The 21,664-nt window shown below is 40.1% G+C and overlaps 1 long non-coding RNA gene and 1 pseudogene across 1 annotated transcript in view; one reads left to right on the top strand and one right to left on the bottom strand.

Annotated features, from left to right (window-relative positions):
- Nucleotides 1-17,433, top strand: part of LOC138170059 (uncharacterized) — a 38,555-nt gene extending 21,122 nt beyond the window's left edge. Inside the window, exons 2-3 of the long non-coding RNA XR_011170528.1 lie at nucleotides 2,803-3,032; nucleotides 17,218-17,433. This is a non-coding gene — a long non-coding RNA (uncharacterized lncRNA). The remainder of the gene's footprint in view (nucleotides 1-2,802; nucleotides 3,033-17,217) is intronic.
- Nucleotides 15,622-16,070, bottom strand: LOC138170058 (large ribosomal subunit protein eL31-like; annotated as a pseudogene).
- Nucleotides 17,434-21,664: the final 4,231 nt, after the last annotated feature.

Genomic DNA, 21,664 nt, shown 5'->3' on the forward strand with positions numbered 1-21,664 from the left:
AGATTGTTATAGCATTACAGAGAAATTGAAAAAAGAGACTTAAGGGCCCTTTTCTTTTTCCCCCGAGGCAAAGTTTTCCAGAAAACAAAATTTTTTCTAAGAGGGCAAAGAATTAGAATGCAGAGAATTCCTCACTAACCCAAGACCTCTGCCCTACATAGTTTGATTTGGAGTTTGGAGGAAGCATCTGCCCAAATGGCAGAGACCTGAGACCATGAAAAGCCTTAGCTAGAGAATAGGCAAAAATCAAATCAGAGAAGTGGGAAAGACCTTGGCAGAGTTGTCTTGATGTCAATCAATCATTCATAGGATATAGAGCTGGAAGAGACCTTGTAGATTGTACACTCCCAGAGGTGAGGAAATTGATGCCCAGTAGAGGTTATTAAGTGACTTGCACAAGGTTTTTCAGTTAATAAATAGCATAGCTAGTGTTTGAACACAGGTCTTCAAACTCCAATTTCACTACTTTCCCTTCTATGATTATCAGAGATTCCCTTCCCTTCCCTTCCCTTCCCTTCCCTTCCCTTTCCTTCCAAAGGTATTGGGTGGGTGGGGGAAGAATGTGTATATAAAGCTGATGTGCCTAATAGGGAGGATATTGAGGAAATTAGAGTTTAAAGTCATAGAATCAGAATGCAAAAGCTGCAAGAAGCCTAAGAGATCATTGTAATGTAATGCCAAGCAAAAGCAACTTCCCAGGTTCAAAATACCAGCATAGGTGCTCTCTATTTTATTCAGTGACAAACCAAGAACAGAGAAGATCAAAACATGACATCATTCCAAATACAGCATTTACTAAGTGTGATTAAATAATCTCCAAGTACTACCCCACCCCAGGACCTTCCAATCATTCAATCAGTTACAAAGTCCCTGTTCTAAATACTACTCCACCCCTAGGCTATACCTTAATTAAGTCCACCACAAAACCCCTCTTCTCAAATGGAGATTAGTTTCCAAACATAGGTAAAGTACCTTCATTTGTCAACCACAGAGCACATATAAGGTCAAAAGTTCCCCACCCCTGGATCACTATTGAATCTACACCAGAGTTACATCAAGTTTAAACACAGCACTTAATACCCAAATGGAGATCTTTTCTTCATCTTGACACGAGGCAAGTTCTCAGCAATCTTAGTTCCTGGGGAGACAAGGCTTAGCAAGGCCATAAGATACATTGCCAGTCCCTTCATGAATTTATCCTCTGTCTGTAGAACAGTCCTAGAACCCCTGAACACATTAGCAAAGCCCTCTCCCAGGATTTCTGTAAACATACAACAAGAAAATCCTTCTTCAGGGCTTCTGAACCAACAGAAAGGCTCCCAGACCCCTGCAACAACAGCATTGGCCTTCACCAGTGGACAGTATTCATTCTGTCTGCAGGACAGTCTCCAGACCCCTGCAACAACAGCACTGTCCCTCACCAGTGGACAGTATTCACTCTCTGTCTGCAGGACAGTCTTAGGGCTTCTTAGCGAACAGCCAGGTTCCAGGACTTCTTCAACAAAAGGACTGTCTTTCACCAGTGGACAAATCTGGCAAAACAACATCAAAACAGACAGACAAAGTACCAGCAAAACAGCCATGTCTCCTCAGTCCTTGGCAGCTCAGGGGGCAGGTCTCAAAAGTCCAGGGCAATCCAAAGCGGCCACCAGCAATTCTCTTAGTCTCTCTCCCTCCACGAGGTGCTGCTTCCAAAAAAGATCTTCCGCCTCTGTCTAGTGTCTCTCCAAATCTACGTCACCAGCTCCTCCCAGTTCAGGACTTTCTTTTCACATCAACAAGCCCATCCCACAGGTGGGATTAACAAACTCTGGGCTTTAACACAATCAATTTGAAAACCAAGCCAATACAGGGGAATCTTTAATTGCCATTACTATCACAATCATCTAGCACACTTCCTGATTTTAGAAATGAGGAACATCAGAACTGGACAAATAATGTGATTTGCTCAAACTCACTGAGCTTACTAGTGGCAGAACTCAGACTAGTGTCAACAGTGTTCTGGCAAATGTTTAACAATCAGATCTCCAGAAAAAAACAAAATGTATTCGAACATACTTTCAAGTTTAATCTACACTATGAATATTTTCCTACAACTTTCTTTAATCTGAACAATCAGCATATACTAAATAAAATCCTGATTTGTTAATTTTGGCGATGTAGATGTTCACACTGAAAATTTAACAATTGACTCTCCTGAGCCTTACAGGCTGACTCCAGCTCACCTTGACAAGCACTACCTCTTTCAACTGTGTCCGTGTCCAAGCAGACAGAATGAAAGACTGACTATCCCTATCTGTTATTTCCCATGTCTCCACATGGTACATGATGTCATACTAAGCATAAAGGCATTTACACGTTTTTGGTTAGGTCATGTCTCTACTCTCAAAGAGCTTACCATCTACAAGGAAGACCGTATGTGTGCACAAAGCTCCAAGCAGGTAAAGCAGATGGAATGGATCAATGTCAGAAGTGTAGAGAATGAATCACCGGGCAGCTAGTGGCGCACTGGGTATAGTGCTGGGCTTGGAGTCATCTTCCTGAGTTAAAATCAGACCTCAGAAGCTTACCAGCTGCGTGACCCTGGGCAAGCCACTTAACCCTGTTTGCCTCAGTTTCCTCATCTGTAAAATGAGCTGAAGAAGGAAATGAAAAACCAGTCCAGTATCTTTGACCAAAAAACCCCAAATCGGTTGATGAAGGGTTGGACACAACTGAACAAAAGTAAGGGCAAAAAGAGAATGCATCATTCCAACCTACCTTTCTAGTTATACTTCCATTACTCCCCTTTGTGCATTCCAGGTGCCCTCCAAGCAGGCCTTCTTGCTCCTCACCTGCAGTCCTCTGTCTACCACCTCCGTGGCTCTCCGCTGGCTGAAACTCCATGCCTGGAATGTGCTCCTCCTTCGCCTCCACCTACTCTTAGAAGCCCTAGTTTCCTAAGTGCCACCTTCTAAAGCAACTTTTCTTGCCTCGAATCACTATTTTCCTCACTGGATCATGGTGTGACTACCTGCACTCAGCTAGAAAAGGTTAGCCTCGATCTATATTACTTACTTAGCATAGTTCCCTATACATATTAGGCAGCCACATATTTGTTGAATGAATGAGTGAATAAAAAATTAAAAAAAGAAAGGCTGGAAGAAAAAAGGAGAAAAGGGGGGGAAAAGTGATACTGTTTATAGTAGAAGGGGAAAATGATGGATTTGGCTCTGACTTCCATCCAGACACCTATTTATCACTGTATGACCTTGGATAAGTCTCTTGATCTTTTGGGGCCTTGGTTTCTTTGTCTGTAAAGTGAGAGAAATGAATGATGACCTGTAAGATCCCTTCTAGCTATAAATCTGTGATCCATGAGAACCTAGTGGGATCTTGACCCATTCCAGACCTTTCTCCAGTTTGAACATTCTAATGAAAGAAAACCTGTGAATGTTTTCCAGTACAATCTGGTTTAAAATAGATGTCCTGTAAAGCCCCTGAAGTGGAACATAAAGAATGGGAAGACTGAGTTAACCTTTTTAATTTTCAGTTAAATAGGTGGAATATGCCTGAGATTCAGTCATGGGAAACGGATGCCTAATTCAGGCAGAAGAATCAAATGAAGGACTTAAATCTGGGGGAGGTGAATGAGGCGAGGGGCAGAGAACATTCAATCTTCATAAATGGGTCTTTATTGTGAGAGCACTGTTTTTTCTACAGTGCTTGTTAAATACCGCATTTATGCTGTGTATTTGTATACAGTGGGATTAAGGGACTGAGTTGAATTACTGATGATGACTGCTTGAAGGGGTGTTTGACTAGGAGATTTACACATCGTTCTTAATAATCTTTTTTATTTATTTATAGAATGTTATAATTCCAAACGTACAGTGCAGCTCTCCCTTAGGAAAGATGCTTTCTGTTTGAAAACCTCCAGCTCTGAATGTTGATTTGAAAAGAGATAAAAGAGCGTCTGGCCACTGTGGTAAAAAGCAGCCCAGTCTCTCCTTCTTCATTATGCAAAGAGCTGATGCAATTTTTGCTTCTTTGCTATTTATACAAATAAAGGGAACGATTTGGGAAATATGTCATGCTGGCATTAAACATCACTACCCTTGCTGGGTTGAAATGTACACGTTCCATTAACAACAATTATATTGTATAATTAAGGTTTCAGTCCCTCATGTCTGGCTCTGAAGCCTCCTCAAATACCAATGGGTTTATCTTAGACTTGTTAAAATAAACAGCCCCCTCCCCTCTTTTCCCTTCCCCTCCCCTCCCCCAAAGTGCATGACTGGCAACAGTGACAGTGTCTCTGTCTACAAGAAGTATGGTGTGAAAGTGCCCTCTAGTGTAAGATGGGGTTGAGATTAATATGGAGAAAGACACGATATCTTTAAAAGGCAGAAGCCCAAGGGCAGCATCTTCATCATAGAACAGCCTCATGTCGACTGCAGAAGGACACAAAAAAGTCAGTCTGCCAGGCATTAGAGGGACTTGGCTGACTAGAAATGATTTTGAATAACCATTAAGGATGGGTCTGTCTTGGGGCTGAAGAAGGTAGGAGGCTCAGGTGTGGAAACCCCAGATATTTCTTCTCCATATTCCCAGGCATCAGTCTGTGCAAACTCACTTTTCCCCAGGAAGATCTTTCTGCTAATAATCAGATTCCCATGGTGCCAATGAACTGGATTGGTCCTTTGGTGAACTGTATCTGCAGACACTAGTTCATCCTCAATACTTTAGTCATGTCCCACTTGTACTAGAGGTTGAGACTTAGAGAATGAATACTTCAGTACCTCAGAGCCTTCCTACAATGCTTCCCTTCCCTTAGGATAAAGAGAAGGGCAATAGATTCAGCATGGTGCTTAGCATAGTGCTTGTAGGTACTTAATAAATGTTGATTGATGAATTGGTAGAGAGATGCATTCATAATAGTAGGTCTCTTTATCATCAGTTTTCTCTCTTTCTTGAGGTGAGTGAGTAAGAGATGGTTAGGTGGGACACATAATTTATCTGGGAATGAGTCTAAAGTGAACTTGGTCCAGGTTAACAGATGAGGGCTTTGTTTTGGTATTGATGGTATGTCTTTAATGGGGCATTAGTTATGTTTTTTGTGAGTACAGCCTTATTTAAACCATATTAAGTTTAATTAATTCATACTCTACTCCTGAACAGCAGGCTATATCCTTTTAAGGGGGGAGCTGCAGAAATGGAGAAAACCAGAGATGAACTATGCAGAAAGAAGAGTGGCTACACAGAAACTCAGACTTGGTTCCCTCATAGCACCTTGCAAATGTGTAGACTTTCCTTCAAAAGAGTCACGCATTTCCAGAGATAATAGTGGATAAAGGCAAAAATAGAATTAGTGAGAAATCATCATGCTAGTATAAGAATTCTGCCGCCAACGCTCCTAGGCACAGAGAAAGAATTCCTGGACAACCTTAAGTTCTAAAACCAACCAAGATCTTAAAGTCAAGGAGTAGCAAGGGAGAAGGTCACAATTTGGAGAAAAAACCCCAATCTTTCCACCACTAGTATTGTGAGTGATGGCGGGGGGGGTGGGTGGGAAGGAGTAGACTGGGAGGTAGAATGAAGTAGTTGGGAGGTAGATGGTGAGTCTTACAGCATCCTGGATAGTCACTCATCCTGTGTTCTTCTTGTCCTTGTAGTGCCCTCCATCTTGGGCAGATTCCAAAGTACAGTTATCCCTTCCACGTCACAGGGGTTAGGGGTACGGTGCTACCGGAAAATTTGCGTAAAAAATTTTTGGCTCTCTCTTTGTGCTAGAGAAGAAGTCTTCTGACTTTGTAGTTTTCCTTCTCTTTTTTTCTTGATATTATACAATACTATGCATATATCTTTGGATTTTTGAGTTTCTAAACTTTTTTTGAGTTTCCTAAACTCATCTGTAGCTTCTGCAAAACTCCCCCCAAACTCCCATTTTGATTTCTTATGCCAACCCATAATGAATTGAAACTGTGATGGGGAAAGGCAGAATGTGGAAGGGATAACTGTGTATCCCCTGAATCCTTGTGCAAGTCTGTTTATACTAGATGGGAAAGATGAATCCAGGAGATCCTAGTCTTACTGTTGAGTGATTACAACCAGCACACCCATAGAATCCAGGGTGCTTGAAATTGTCACAAGGTCAAGTGCTTTCTCTTCACTTCAACCTTATTCCTTGACCTTGGAAAAGATGGACAGTTATCAGAGAGGCAAAGGGGGCTGTCTTTAAGACTACAGTGCTTTAAAGTTTGCAAAGAACTTTACAAATATTATCTGATTTTATCCTCACAAAAACTCTGATAGGTAGAAATTTTTTATAGAGTTAAATAAAACCTATCTTCCATGTATTATTATGAGTCCTTGCCTGAGAGCTGGAGTGCCTTTTCTCCCTTTTCTTTAGAGTCCTAAACACAAACTAAATTCCAATATTCCTAGGGAAAACCTTGGATGGGGACAAAATGAGCTAAATTCTATGTTCCCTGGCGGGGAAGCTCTGGGTGTGGCATGAGTCAAGCTTGTGCTCAGATTCTGCCATCTAAACAGAGAATTTTATTGAAACAGGAAACAATAGACACATTTTGGAGTTTGCCCAAGGTGGTGAGTGCTAGAAGGATAACTCACAGTTGTTTATGCTATTTTTTATTATTACATATCTTTTATAAATTCAGTCCTCTACCTTATAGTCCAGCCATCAGCTTTAAACCACATCATCTCCACTCTGGTCCTCATCTCTGCTTTCTTAGTCTTATAAGATCCCCTTGGAAGCTTTCCCTTTGTGGATTCTCTCCAATTTATCTTGTATATCATCTTGTTGAACATAATCATCTGCATGTTGTCTCCTCCCTTAGAAACTGTGAGCTCTTTGAGAACAGGGACTGTCTTTGACCTTTCTTTATATCCCCAGCTCTTAGCCTAGTGCTTGGCACGTAGTAGGTGCCTAAGGAAAGCTTGTGGACTGATCAGTGTAGAGGGTTGATCAGAGTTATAAACACCCTTCATTCTTGTCCATCTATATACAAATGTCTTTCTTCCTGCCCCTGCCTAGGACATCCCCATCTCTCAGTCACACAGAAGGATCCCTACTCATTCTTGTTTTACGATTAATTCACTTGACTGCAGGGTAGATTATAGTCTCTCTACTTCATTCCCTTTCTATATAATGAGGTTATCTTTTTGCACAAAGGAATATGCCTGGGCAAATAGTGTTAAACAAAGCAAGACAAACCACAGAGCTTCCGTGTTTGTTAATGGGCTTGGTTATTTTTGTCCTTCTTTCAATTCCATGTACATTTCTTAAGGTCTGGTCCTTTATATTAATAATAATAACAATAATAATAGCTAGCTAACATCTGTTGAACACTTTAAGGTTGGCAAAGTGCTTTATAAATATTACCTCATTTGATCATCACTACAACCCTGAAAGAGTGATACTATTATTTTTCCTATTTTACAGATAAGGAGATTGAGGCAGACAGAGGTAAAATGACTTGCTCAGGGTCACACAGCTAACAAACATCTGAGGCTGAATTTGAACTCAGTTCTACCTGACCCCAGGTCCAGGGCTCATTCCAATATGCTACCTAGTTGTAGAAACCATTTTGTAGGCTGCTTCTTATACATGAATTGTTTTGGAAGGATATTGATAATCATGAAATGTGGCTCTCACTATTTGATTGGAGAGTTCTTCATTTAAGATAAAAAAAATATATTTAATGTGTTGTGTATGGTCAGGAGATATGGCAAGGCACTGGATGGGGATTGAGGAGACCCAAACTTGGGTTGAACAACCTCAGGAAAGTCACTGGACCTTGGTTTCCTCATTAATAAAATGAGAGGGCTGGGCTAGATGATTTGTTAGGTCCCTTCCTTTAGGGTCCTAAAAAGAAAATTCATCTAATATGAAATTTTGTAATCCTAAGGTATGGGATGATGATAATGAAATGTGGACTTGGGAAGTGAGACTGTGGCATCATGGACTTGTATTTATGAAGACCTGAATTCAATACTAGCCTCATATACTTAACTGATTTGGTGATTCTGGGCAAGTTACCTAAACTCAGTTTCCTCAACTATAAAATGGGGATAATAATAGCACCTCTCGAATTTGTTGGGAAGATACAATGAGATAATATTTTTAAGGTGTTTTGCAAACTTTAATGAACCATAAAAATTCTAGTTATTCTTTTATTTTTAAACTTTTGACCTTGACCTTTGACCTTTAAAATTTTTTACCTATTTCTTGACCTTGTAGACCAGTTCCTCCTAAATCTTTCTGTAAACGGTTTTTCTGATCTTTGTCTGGTCATTACCATAGCAGTGATAGCACACTGTGATAGTAGACATAGTTCATAGTAGACACTTCAATATTAATGGCTTCTGCTGTAGGTAAAAGGGAATTTTCAATTAGAGATAGAGAGTGGATTGGCAATTTCATTGATATAGCACAGTACCTGGCACATAGTAAGTCTTTAATACATATTTGTTGTTGTTCAGTCATTTTTCAGTTGTTTCAGTCATTTTTTAGACTTTTCATGACCTCATTTGTTTGGGTTTTTTTTTTGGGTAAAGATACCAGAGTGTTATGTCATTTCCTTCTCTAGCTCATTTTACAGATGAGGAAACTGAGGTGAATAGCGTTAAGTAACTTGCCCAGGGTCTCACAGCTTATAAGTGTCCACGGTCAGATTTGAACTCAGGAAGATGAGTCTTCCTGATTCCAGGCCCAACACTCTTTCCATTGCACCCCCTTATTGCCCCAAATACTTGTTAAATGATCAATTTAGGGAACTTTCAGATGTAGAAAGCAGGATGGATGGTACAGTCATTTAGTATAAGAGAAATTAAATGACTTGTTTTTGTGTCTGAACTTTGTTAAATGTTTCCCAATTACATTTTAATTTGGTCCAAACCACATTCAGGAATGTTGTGGGCCTGCTGCTATGGCCCATTTGGAGCATGCTTGACCCTTCTTGTTTCTCTACAGTCGCCTCTTAAAGAGAATGTGGCCTGTGACTCAGAGGAGAAGCAGCAGCTGGACGGCTACCATCAGAGGCGAGGTTTGAGCTCAAGTCTTCCTGACTCCAGGTCCACCATTCTATCTGCTCTGGCATGCTGCCTCTCATAAATGATGGATTATAGTACTCCATCATGTCGGTGTTTTAAACTTTGATGAATTCTTGATTATCAATAATGTTTCAAAAGCTAAATACTACTTTTGTACTTGTTGAAGATGCTGTAGAGGAGCCATAGATCCCTGCCAGGAGAATGTGCTGACCCAGGCCTAAAACAAAATAAGGAGATGAATTTAGTGAGCATAATCAGTGGGCCTCATGGGAAAATGAATATATTGAATATATTGCTTCTTTCTTTTTTAATTTCCTTTTCACTTTTCCCCTGTCATTAGGCCCAAAGGTAGACCAAGTATCTGTGGAGAAGCTCTGATTGCATTTGCTGCAGTCAGATTTTGTTACACTAACGATTTGGGGAACGTGAAGTAGGTGGTGACAGATTGACCAATTTGTTGATAGAGGTGCTAAGTAAAAATTTGGTGGATCATTGTTCCTTTTTTCAAGGATGGGTGAAGTGTGGGTGTGCTAGGACTGTTTTTCCTGATGAGGTTAGGTTGTTTTTTTTCCCTTCCCATCAAGTTGGAATTTTGGAAGATGTAGTTCTAAGATGTCACCACAAGTGGAGCAAGGACTGTACACAATGGCTTTTGAACGTCTCTAGGAGAAAGGTAGCTCAGTTTAGACCTGGGAATCTGCTTAGGAATCTGGGAGATGGGCAAATGTGGCATGGGGGGATTATCTAGCAGATCATAGCATCATGGAATCTCAAAGGTAAAAGGATCCTTAGATGTCACCTATTATAGGCATATGCTATGGGAATGGGAATTTAAGATCTTCCTGCCCCTAGGCCCTTTAAGTGCACCTGGAGCCTGTGGTGGGAGACTTGTTTCTCAGGAGATACTTTGTGATTGGGCAGTGGATCAAGAAGGTTGTGACATTCTCTGAGCCAGGAGAAGGCTATATAATCCCTGATGTGAGACTTTGCTTTGGGGCTCACTTTGAGAAGAGTTGTGTGATTTGACCAGATGAGACTCTGGACAGCCGTTGTTGAGAGCCCCCCAGCTTTGAAAATCCAGATGTTGGTGCTTCTCTCTCTGGTAACTAACTAGGTATGGATGTAATGGTCAGACAGTTGGAGGCCTGTCTGCTGATGTTTCTCTGTATTTGTTGTCTGCTTGTAACCCTTTGTATTCTCTGAAGTTTGGGGTGCTGATTTTTCCCCCTGAACTAAGTAAATGATATGTTTTATTGATTAAAGCAAGATTGTTAGCCCATTTTGAGTTCCTTTCCTTTAGAAAAGCAGATCTAAGAACCTATATTGGCAGCTATCCTGGGAATGCTGGAGTGTTTGCTGCTACAGCATAGTACCATAGACTAAGGAAATGAGAAGGATGAATGGGAGTAATTAAAATGTATGAGGGTCCACTCATACAGAAGGTTAATACTTAGTACATATATACATTTGGGCTATTTGAAGCAAAGGAAAACTACTTTTGGCTTATTGACTTGGATTGTTCCATAATTCTTTTGTGGAAAAAAGCCCAGGTTGATTTAAAGGAGATTCTGTGCCTTTATAAGGACTATCATTGTGTTAAAATACTAAATGAGTTTGTGGCCTTGTTAAAGAATATCTATTTAAGCCACTAATTATATCTGACAATAGAAGTAAGTATAAAGTGATCCTAATTGATATATTAGCTAAAAATTGATCCCCATTTAAAGGTATTAGTACAAATTGAGTTTTTAACCAAGGCATATGTATGCACCCTATAAGGTAAAAAAGGTAGAATAAATAATATGTACTCCATGACCCAGTGGATTTGTGATCTCACCGGTGTGGATATTTCCACCTAGCGGGGGCAGCTAGATGACTTAGTGCACAGAGCATCATTAGGCCTGTAGTCAGGAAAGATCTGAGGTCAAATCCAGCCTCAGACAATCACTAGTTATGTGACCCTGGGCAAATCACTTAACCCTTGACTCAGTTTCCTCACCTGTTATATGTGGATGATCATAGCACCTGCCTTCTAGGGTTGTTGTGAGAATCAAATGAGATAATAATTGTGAAGCGATACACAGTACCTGGCACATAGTAAGCATTATATAAATGTTAGCTATTAGTATTACTAGTAGTCATAATGCAGATAGAAATCCATACATATGAGTCTTTCCTATGTAACTCTTTTCCTTTTTCTGATAGTTTAGCAAATATAAGCATATATTGTACAAATATGTATGCACATACATATGTATATATATATATGTACATTCTGTATTTGCTGAATTTTATTTTGAAAATAAAAAGTAAGAAAATCTAAATGTAGAGAAATCCTTAAGTAGAGAATTCTAGTTAGATATAAACACCAATACATATATATACATATACTCGCACATATGTATATATGCATACATGCATACATACACGCATACTTGTGTGTGTATATATGTATATATAAATTATAACACCAGAGCTGTAACCAGTGTTGAGCAAATGGAGCTTTATCCCAATATGTCAACTCCCCATGGGTGAGGGAGCACTTGCTTCTCATGACAACAGCTGTTTCTATGCCACTGTGTGGTACACATGTCACTGGGCCACCCCAGACCCTCCAGGGACCTAGTATTCCTCTCTTGGGACTTTCTTTCCACTTCAACTCATGTAGCGATGTAAGCATGATTCCCAACCCTGCCTCCTTTCCTGGTACCCACAGTCAGACTGCCTTCTGTTGTGCTATCACCACCCTCCTTCCTGACAGTCATCTGTACCACTCTTCCTTCCCCTAAACCTCTAGCCTCATTTAGTCATATTTATCCTTAGTAAAAAAATCCCTACTTATAGTTCTGTATAGCATTGACATATAAGAGTACACATTATTACCATTTAAGTATGTTCCCTTTAAAAATTTATATCTATGCTAAATGAATAACACACTATGAAGACTGAGCAAATAGGAATGGTATGGTATTATAATCAAATAAAACTTAAAGTTCATCTTGTTGATATTTGTGCATGTCTATATATCTATATATAATTACTCTACTGTACCATAGGTCTGAGGTGGTGTTTTTACTTGGTGTCCTGGAATACTGGAGTGAGCATAGTCTACTTCTCTGGTGATAGACCCAAGGTTGACCCTGGATTGGGAAAGAGTCAGATTTGGGAATTGGTAGTATTTAGCAGAGAAGGGTCAATTGAGATTAGTTGAACTTAGTTGAAGCATATTAGTAGTTATAATCTGCATATTAGAGTGAATCCATTAATTTATCATTCAATCAATTAATAAACACTTATTAAGTACTTACTATGTGCCAGACATTGTACTAAGCACTGGGGATACAAAAAGCAAAGGATAGGCCTTGTCCTCAAGGAGCTTTCAATCTAATGGGGATATGCAAAGAAATTTTCACAAAGCAAGTTGTATACATGATAAATACGAAATAATTATTAGCGGGAAGGCACTAGAATGAAGAGAGTTTGGATAAGGCTTCCTGTAGAAAGTGAGGTTTTCGTTGGGACTTAAAGGAAGCCAGGGAGTGTTCCTGACATGGGGGACCACCAGAGAGAATGCTTGGAGCTGAGAAATAGAATGTTGTTTTGGCGGAACAGCCAGAAAGCCAGTGTTACTTGATCAAAGAATACATTTAGGGATATAAAGTGTAAGAACACTGGAAAGGTAGAAGAAGATTGGGTTTGATCCTAGATGCAACAGGTAGCCACTGGAGTTTATTGAATAGAGGGTGGAATTAGGAAAATCATTTTGGTGGCTGGCTGGAGGATGGAGGGGAGTGGGGAGAGACTTGAGGTAGGCAGACTCACCAGTAATAATCAGTGTGATGTGATGAGGGTCTACACCTAGAGCAGAGGCGATATCAAAGGAGAGAAGGAGGTGTTTTTGAAAGATTTATCAAAGGTGAAATTGGCAGGCTTTGGCAATAGCTTGCATAGGGGTGGGTTAGGTTGAGAGATAATGAGGAATCTAAGATGATTCCTTGGTTGGGAGCCAGAGAGACTGGGAAGATGGTGTTACCCCTACAGTAATAGGGAAGGTAGGAGAGGGGCAAAGTTTATAGTGAAAGATAATGAATTCCATTTTTTAAGTTTAAGATGTCTATTGGACATCCAGTTTGAGATGTCTGAAAGGCAGTTGGAGGTGTGAAATTGGAAGTCATTCATTTGTAGTCATGATGTATCAGAGGTGGGGAGCCTATGGTCTCAAGGCCTTCTAGGTCCTTGGACACTGTCTTCTGACTGGGTCCAAGTTTTACAGAATAAATCTTTTTATTAAAAGGATTTGTTCTGTGACATTTAGATTTGGTCAAAGGGCCACACTTGAGGACTGAAAATGTGTCCTTGAGGACTCAGTTTCCCCATCCCTGATCTAGGTGTTAAAGGTTATATTTTTGTCTAAGGGTTACCCAGGAGCTCATCTGCTTAGGAGCTCAATCTACCCTCAGACCAAGTAGGGCCTAGGTAAAACTCTGGTTGTAGGGGTCATTCTTGCTCTGTGATGAATGAAGGAACAGTTTTACTTCTACCTACAACTGCTTTTGCCAATGTCAAATGGAGAAGCTCACCATGAAAATCTATCCTATAGTTTTCTTCAGCTCCTAGGTCAGTAATGATATATATTTATATTTTTGGACCTTACATTATTTCTTCCTTCCTTCCTTCTTCCCTCCCTCCCTTTCTTCCTCCCTCCCTCCCTCCCTTCTCCCTTCCTTTCTTCCCTCTCTCCTTCCCTTTCTCCCTCCCTCCCTCCTTCCTTCCTCCCTTTCTCTCTCCCTTCTTCCCTCTCTCCTTCCTTCCTTCCTTCCTTCCTTCCTTCCTTCCTTCCTTCCTTCCTTCCTTCCTTCCTTCCTTCCTTCCTTCCTTCCTTCCTTCCTTCCTTCCATCCCTTCTCTGAATTCCTCCCATTCTTTCTTACAAGATTCCATTATATTTCTGTACAAATACTTGTTTAGATACTCCTCAGTCAACAGGCATTTACTTTATTTCCAGTTCTTTGCCACTACAAAAAGTGTCCCCTGAATGGGGGTATATGGCAGTGGTGTCAAACTCAAACAGAAAAGGAACATTTAAATAGTACTTGGGGATCCTTGTATGCTGCACATTGACTTAGAGAACCACCTATTAACATTACCTATGTTCTGACACAGTGTTCATGACATGTCAATCAGTCCAGTTCAATTGAATAAAAATAAAAAATCTGACTATATTGTGTTCCTTACAAGTCTGAGAAGTAGGTGGTATTATTATCCCCACTTTACAAATGAGGAAACTGAGGCTGAGAAAAGCTAAGTGACTTGGCCAGGGCTATATTCACTTGCACCATTCATGATCCTGTGCCACTAGTTCAGAATTTCCAAGCATGTTACTATTCATTTCCCACTAGAGCTGAGACAAGGCATTTGTGTGTCCCAGGTAAGTTTTGAAGAAGTGGACACTCCCTATATGATACTGTCCACTGGAGCTTTGAGCCTTCACTAGAACACAGATGGCTTCACAAAAGAAATACCTATATGCCTCAGGAGACAGGATTTTCTGTCCTAAAATAAAGATGCATTTATAAGAAGGTTCTTTTATAAAATTAAAATGGGGAAGGTATGTAAGCTTCCTTAGCTTCAGTTTACTTATCTGTAGGGCGAGCCTGGCATTGTGTTAAGTTCTGGGGATACTCGCCTATCACCTCTTTCAAGTGGAGGAAACATGACTACTTTTCAGGTTGTCCTATGATGGAGATCCCTTTGGGGGATAGGTTGGACTAGATCAGTGTAGCATCAAGCACCTAGCATGCCCAGGATGGCTGCTATCAGAAGTTCTTAGATCTGCTTTTCTAAAGGGAAGCAACTCAAAATGGGTTAACAATCTTGCTTTAATCAAACATGCCATTTACCTAGTTCAGGGGAAAAAGTCAGCACCCCGAACTTCAGAGATACAAACAGAAGTTGCAACAGAAAATAACACAATTAAGCAGACAGGGCTTCCAGCTGTCTCACCATTACATCCTTACCTAGTTAGTTACCAAAGAGGGAAGCACCAGCATCTGGTTTTCAAAGCTAGGGGGCTCAACAGCTGCCCAGAGTCTCATCTGGCCAAATCCCACAACTCTTCCCAAAGTGAACCCCGAAACAAAGTCTCACATCAGGGTATATATAGACTTCTCCTGAGTCAGAGAATGTCACAACCCTCTTGACCCACTGCTCAATCACGAAGTAACAAGGTGTGGGTGTTCCTGAAAAACAAGCCTCCCGCCATAGGCTCCATTTGACCACATTCAGCCTATTAGGGGGCAGAGTATATTTTCAAATCAGGGAAGGTTCTCAGAGTCACTTAAGCCTATCAAGGGGTCAAGGGTCAGGGAAGATCTTCAGATTCCCATTATCATTACAGTCAACAATGTTAAACTCAAATAAAAATGGATCCTTTTGGGGTGACATTAACTTAGAAAACCACAAATGAACTATTTTATTTGTGTTGCATTTTATTTTTATTTATTTTGCTAAATATTTCCCAATTTCATTTTTTTTGACATTTTATAACTTTATTTAAATGAAGTTCAATTTAGTTTTCATCCACATTGACTGTCTGTAAACTTTTGAAAGTGGTGACAGGCACACACGTAACCAATCTATACAGCTTGTTTGGCGAATCTTCATCCTCATTGCGTTTCCTGGACAAATGCATTCCTTTGGCCCAAACAGCTTTGTTGAGTCTGTTGTCAATGCATACATCTGGAGTTCTCATTTCTTTCATGGCAAATTTGCGGATTTCCTTTAGAGCCCGGGGAGCTCGCTTTTTGAAGCCTATGCCGTGGCCCGCTTGTGGATGTTGATGGTGTACTCCCTGGTCACCACCTCGATGATGGCAGAAAGCCCCTTCTTCTCGTCACCCTTCTTCGCAGGAGCCATCCTGCCGGGGACCAGGTCGAAAAGGAACTCCTAATTTCATTTTAGTCTGATGCCCACCACACTCTGGAGTTTTAGTGTGATGAGTTTGATACTTCCTGACTATATGGTTGCTGAGATCTCTTCCAACTCTAAAATCCTATAAGTCTCTAAGGTTCCTAAAGAGTGTCCCCATTGGTCAAGTTCTAGTCTTATCGTTAGAATGTGAACTCTTTGAGGGCAGGGACCATGATTTTGCCTTTCTTTGTACCCTCAGAACTCAACACGCTGCCAGGCTCATCATAAGCACTTAATAAATGCTTGTTGACTGACTGACTGATTGGGGGAAGGAGTTTTGTAGCTTCTCCGGGTTCCCACAGGTTTGTTAGCAGCAAGGAAGTAAAGAAAGGACTCGGAGGCATGTAACTTCCCCAATTCCTTACCACAAATGTAGTTCCCTTAGCACTCAAGTTTTTTTTTCTTACCTACTTTAGATGAAGTTGGCCTATTCCCTCTCCTGTCACTAACTGTTCCCTGGAATACAGTGCCCTATCTTCAGTTTGCTCCCATCTTCAGAGGGGATTTATCTTGCACTGCATCACTGCCTCAGTACTGTCCAGCAATTCCCTGCCATCTCTATCTACTTCTCTTGCATCCCTGTGTTCAAGACCTTAGTTTTATCTAATAGTAAGGGGAATGAGTGGGCTGAATAGTCTGTACCCCATAATGTAGCATTTAATGATATATTAACATACTGTCATAGTTCTTCAAATAGATGATAAGCCCCTTGAGGCCAGGGTTGGGTCTCATACTTCCTTTGTATCCCCCTACAGTGTCTAGTTTAGTGCTGGACATCCAGAAGGTCATTTGTTATGGGGAGTGACAGTGTTGTGTAATGGAAAGAACTCTGGAATCAGAGGGACTTCATTAGAATCCTGGCTACCTATGAGACATTAGCTCCTCTCTGGACTGAATTTTGTCCTCTGTAAAATGAAAGAGGGTTGGATTAAATGACATGTAAGGTCCCATTTGGCTCTATATCCTGACTCAATTAGTAGTTACTGACTGACCAATTTAAGATGGAGTAAAGACTTTGATCCTCTATGTGGCCTTCTAATTCATGAATGTGGAGCCACAATTTGTAGCTGCCAACCCTTGGTGGTGGGGGCAGGGATTGAGGGAGTGGAATCAGAGAGACAGAGTTCTTGAAGATTGTACCACATGATGAAGTTAGAAGACCTGCTTTCAAAGACTGCTTCTTGTTTTCTTCTAGAATATCAAAAGGGAATTTCACATTGAATAGGGGACATCTCTTGCTTAGGAAGAAAATACCCAAGGAAATAGTGTGACAGAAGTTTCCTGAATGAGAGATGTCATTTTTGAGAGACGCCTTTAAAGTGACTGATAGACAAAGATTTGCATGAACTGAATCAGAGGGAAGAAAGAACCGGAACAACGCAACACTCGGCAACCCTAATGGAAAAGAAAAGAATGTTGAAAGCTAGCAGGATTCAGATCGTATGTAGTGGTCTAATCTCGATTCCAGGATGGATGATGAAACACATTGCCTTTCTCTTGGTAGGGAGGCAGTGAATTAGCTAGTTCAGATTGTTGCATAAGCCAACAGTCATCACCTCAGTTTGATCATTTTGTTTGACTACTTTTCTTTGTCATGAGAGGTGAGTTATTGAGGGATGGCTATTGGGAATGTGAAAAAGCACCAATGTGACATAAAAAGTTAGAAAAAATTGGAATATAGTTTTCTAATGCCCTTTGTTTTTACATCACCTACTTTTTAAAAATTTTTTTTAGCATTTTCCTTTCTTCCTCCAGCAAAGGACAGAAAAGAGGGGGAAAACAACTGAACAAGAACTAGCCAACACTAGAAAAAGTCTGACATAAAATGCAGTGAAATAAAGTTAAAACAATATCTTTATTAAAAATAAATTGACCCGAACATGATGATTCATTATGCTCTCCTGGGAAAATGAGACCACACACCATCAGAGAGCAATCTGTGTGAACAGGGAAAGAGCAAGATAAAGACTCCAATTTGCCACATTAAGAGACACAGCCTTGATGCTGTGATTTGCTCTGGATTAGTGAGTCTCATTGATTGAGCCTAGAAGAAGGCAATTGGATTGGAAGCTTCCTTTAAGATTTACTAATCAGATTATCGAAGAACTGGCACATTTCCTCTCCTCTTGTGAGTCCCAGGGTCGGATATGCATTCTCTAATTGAGATCCCCTAGAAAGCAAATATTTTCAGTTGTTTAATTGAAGGCCTTTCCAGACAGAGCTGTCAGGTTGGTTCTAAATAGGCATGCTGGAAGCAGACCAATGCCTCTGATCGTTTCAAGGGGTCTCCCTTCAGTTTAACAAGGCAGATCAGCAGAATGGCATTTCCCTGTGTAATAATTCCACTGGCACTGACAAAGCTGAATGCATTTTCCAGCTGCCATGCATCTCTGCCCAAATGGATCACAATCAGGTGGTGATTGTCTGAAGAGTTCTTTCTACTCTTAAGGAAGCCTTAATAATGAGAGGTTGAGAGTGACAGTGCTTACAATTGAACATATCTCTCCCTAACCAGAATGACTAACACCGGTATGATGCCATGGAAATGGATGTTGATGGCTGACCAGATCAATTCTGTCAGGAAATTCATAGCATCACTCTGGGCCCACAGATCCACAAGCCTTAAAGGCTTAAGCAAGACACACAGTAGCCTGTGTACTGAAGGAGATTGATTGGAAGTGGCGAGAACACCCAGAATGCTGATGTTTCAACCCATCACGAACTTTATCAAGATAGATGGGCTGAAATGTGAGTTTTCCGTGTGTTCCAGCTGCTCCTTGGGAGTCTTTTTGGATTGAAGGGAGATGACTGAGCTGGAATTCTTTTTGCCAGGCACATCCTGCTGTGTATGCTTTTGGCTCCTTTGCTGGGTTGTTGTGGGGTACTTCAGGGGGTCAGAGGATTTTGAATTCTGACAAGACCTTAGAAAACATCTATTTTAAGTCCTCATTTTACTGATGAAGAAAGTGAAGCCCAGAGAAGGGAAATGTATTAGTTTAAAGGAGATTTTAAAAGAAAATGAAGATCAAAATTTGAATGAGAGGCCATCACACTGCTAAGTCCTACTATTTAGATATGTATAGCTCCAAAATACAGTGGCTAGTGTTCCTGACCCAGGAGACTTTTGAATTTTTCGCATTTTTTTACCGTGTTTCCAGCTACTAGTTAGGATCATGATGATAGTTATTACATATAGAATTCTTATCTTATTGTCTCAAAAGTATTTTACATATTTTCCTCATTTGATCTTTACAACCACTCTTCAAGTTAGAAATGAGGAAACTGAGGTCAATGGCTTATCCAAGTTCGCTTAGCTGGCATGTGAACCAAACCAGGACTCAAATCCAGGTCTTCTAGTGTCAAGTATTTATGGCTTCCATGACTTGGCCCCCTCCAAAAAAAATAAAAACAAACAAAAAACCCACTCCTCTATAAAATGCGATGAATCATTTATTCTTATCAATAATGTCAGCATACAAAAATTACATATTATAAAAATTTTTAAATAATTCCCTTTAATCAACAATTATAGTTTTGGAATCAGAATCACAGCATCTCAGAGGTGGAAAGGAACTAAGAGGCCATCTAGTCAGACCCATCTCTGGACAAAAATCCCCTCTATAACATACTCTGAAAGCAGCCAGGTGGAGCAGTGGATCGAGCTTGAAAGTCACTTAACCCTGTTTGCTGCCTCAGTTTTCTCATCTGTAAAATGAGCTGGAGAAGGAAATGGCAAACTACTCCAGTATCTTTGCCAAGAAAACCCCAAATGGGGTCACAAAGAGTTGGACTTGACTGAAATAACTGAACAACAAGAAGAAGCTGACATTAAGGCTTTTGGGTGCTGTATTTAACTGTTGGCTCATTTTGCTTGTAGCCACTAGATCCCCAAGATCTTACTCAGATGAACTCCTGTGCAGACATGCTTTCTACATCTTGTGCTCATGATATTGATTTGTTAAATATAACTGTAACACTTTTAAATGAATCCCTTTATTAAACTTCTTCATATTTGATGCACTTCTACATTTTAGACCAGAGTTGTCAAAGCCCACTGGCTGCATGCAGCCTGTAACATACTCCCAAGTGTGATGAATCAGATTAAAATGTAATTGAGAAATTTTATCAAAATAATAAAAATACAACAAAATATAGAAAATGTTAAAATGTGGTTTTATAAGTCACTGTGTGACACAGGCATCCTTATATATTGTCTATATCTAGTAGGAGTCTAGTGGCCACCATTTCTACTTGAGTTTGGCACCATCATTTTAGATTATCAAGATTTTTGGGACCCATACATCCAAGGTGTGAGCCAGCCCTCTCCTTCCAGTTTGCCCCATTTCCTAAGTGCATTATATATGCCCTTTGCAAGTCACTGATAAAATGTTAATCTAGGCCCAAGCACAGAGCACATTAGAGATCTGCTTTGGTATGAAAACATGATTTTTTGACTGTTCATTCAACCAGTTGCAAATCCACGTAACTGTAGGATTTAAGCTAGAATCTCTACTTGTCTTCCATAAGAATAGTATGAGCAACTCTGTCAAACACTCTGCTGATATCTAGGTGAGTTGTATCTAGAGCTTGGTTGGATACTTAACCAAGTGATAAAACCTATGAATAGTGTCTAACATGGTTGAGTGTCTCAGGACATCTCCAGTTACTCAGATTCCACACAGAGGCTAAAGCAGCAGGAGTGTCAAAGACTAAACATCTTTAGTTATTTTAGTCTCTGGGAGCCATCCCAAGACCAGAGCCATTTTAGGTAATATGATATAGTGGAAAGACTGCTAGATTTAGAGTAAGGAAACCTGGGTTCAAATCTTGACTCCTGGAATCAGAAAACCTAATCTTCATTTCAAATCCAGCCTCAGACACTACCTAAAGAACCATGGACAAGTCATTTAAACTCCCAGAGAATGACTTAGTTCATTTGTAAAACTGAAATAATAGTATTTTTATAATCTACTTCATAGGGTGATCCTGAGGAAAATTATTTGTAGACTTCGATGTGCCCTGTAAATATGAATTACTATCATCTGGATAACGGCTGATATTCATTCTTACTCCAGGACAAGAGCTAGCAAAGACCTTTTCATGTAAGTGTTAGTTATATCAGGTAGGAAGGGAACACACCCAGACACATGTAGAGACAAACAACTTTGAGACCATGTCACTGTCCTACTCAAACTCCTGTGGCTCCTTGTTGCCTCCTGGATCAAATATAAACACTTCTTTTGTTTAAAAAAATTTATAGTATTTTATTTTTTCCAATTACACATAAAGACAATTTTCAACATTCAATTTTTGAGAGATTTTGAGTTTCAGTTTTTTTTCTCTCCCTCCATCCTTGCTCCCCTTACCCAAGATGGCAAGTAATCTGATATAGGTTATACATGCACAATAATGTAAAAAATACTTCCACATTAGTCATGCTGTGCAAGGAGACAGGAATAAAAGGGGAAAAAGGAAAAAATACATGCCCCCCCAAAGTGAAAATAATATGTTTTGATTTGCATTCAGACTCCATAGTTCTTTCTCTGGATGTGGGTAGCATTATCTATCATGAATCTCTTGGAACTGTTTTGGATCATTGTATTACTGAGAAGAACTAAGTCTATCACAGTTGACTATGCACA

This window comes from Petaurus breviceps, unplaced genomic scaffold, assembly GCF_028583685.1.
Source record: "Petaurus breviceps papuanus isolate PSGF00001 unplaced genomic scaffold, PetGlider_PUasm1.0 38, whole genome shotgun sequence".
In the NCBI taxonomy this organism is placed as follows: Eukaryota; Metazoa; Chordata; class Mammalia; order Diprotodontia; family Petauridae; genus Petaurus; species Petaurus breviceps.